This window comes from Mandrillus leucophaeus, unplaced genomic scaffold, assembly GCF_000951045.1.
Source record: "Mandrillus leucophaeus isolate KB7577 unplaced genomic scaffold, Mleu.le_1.0 Scaffold23, whole genome shotgun sequence".
NCBI classification, from domain to species: domain Eukaryota; kingdom Metazoa; phylum Chordata; class Mammalia; order Primates; family Cercopithecidae; genus Mandrillus; species Mandrillus leucophaeus.
In genome coordinates this window covers 2356651-2357763 of record NW_012102365.1, presented here as the reverse complement: position 1 = coordinate 2357763, position 1113 = coordinate 2356651, and the positions used below count along the sequence as shown (strand labels likewise).

At 42.7% G+C, this 1113-nt stretch overlaps 1 protein-coding gene and 1 pseudogene across 1 annotated transcript in view; both read right to left on the bottom strand.

The window, feature by feature from the left end:
• Positions 1–1113, bottom strand: part of FAM76A (family with sequence similarity 76, member A) — a 63011-nt gene that overhangs the window by 44269 nt on the left and 17629 nt on the right. The gene's annotated exons all lie outside the window — the stretch shown is intronic.
• On the bottom strand, positions 274–952 carry LOC105540929 (annotated as a pseudogene).

Here is a 1113-nt window from a genome sequence, read left to right as displayed (position 1 = left end):
AAAAAAAAAAAAAAAAAAAAAAAAAATCAAATCTCCCAATAAAAACTGAGTATTTCACCACATGAATCGTTAAATTGCTTCACTAAAAATGTAGTTAGACATGCCAATTTCTAACCTTTTAGAATATTCTGCACAATCAATTTTAATCATTAGAATGAATAATTGCTCAGAAAAGCAGTACTGCCTCAGCTGCAATATGATTTGGTAGTCAATATTCCTGTTTTCTGGTAAAAAGGAGATCTCATGAGCAGCAACATTGGGCACCTTATGGTCTCATTGATCAAGAGAATGTTTCTGAGTGGCTTCTGAACATGTACTTCTTAACAAGTTGATCACAGATCTGGGGTCCTCACTCCTCCTCATAGCAACACTTCCAGACATAATCATGTTAGCTCCTGCCTCTGCACACTTGTGGACAGTGTCAGGACCTACTCCACCATCGACCTCTTATCCAAAGATGGGAACTGTGTCCTCAACCAGTGAACGTTTGGCACCATATCATTCATGAATTTCTGCCTTCCAAACTCAGGTTCCACTGTGATAACCAAAGTCATATCTATTTGATTAGTCCATGGTGCCAAATACTCAACTGTAGCTCCTGATTTGATGGCAAGGCCAACCTTCATCCCATTCTCCCAAATGTCTTCAATCAAAGCCTCTGAGTTCTTAGTAGCCTCAAGGTGAAAGGTATACAGACTGGCTTCTGCTATAGCTATTGGTTTTACCCACTGTTCCAGCTTGGACACCATCACATGCATGTCAAAGAAAGGGTCCTGGACGAGCTGCTCTTGAAAGCTTTCTACCACAGGATAACCAAAGGTGACGTTGGGAACAAAGTGCCCATCCATGACATCCAGGTGGCCCCAGAGTCTAGCATACGGAGGCACTTGACCCCTAAACTGGCCAGGTTGCTGTTGAGGATGGGCGAGCCAATCTTGCAGGGTAAAGCCATAGCACTGGCTCCCAAGAGTAAGTTACCCTATGAGTCCATCTTCTCTCCTTAAAACCCAATGATTTCTCATCATACCATAAAATTCAAACTCTGTACCATAGCCCATTTTTTTTATTTGAGACGGAGTCTCGCTCTGTTGCCCAGGCTGGAGTGCAGTGGCG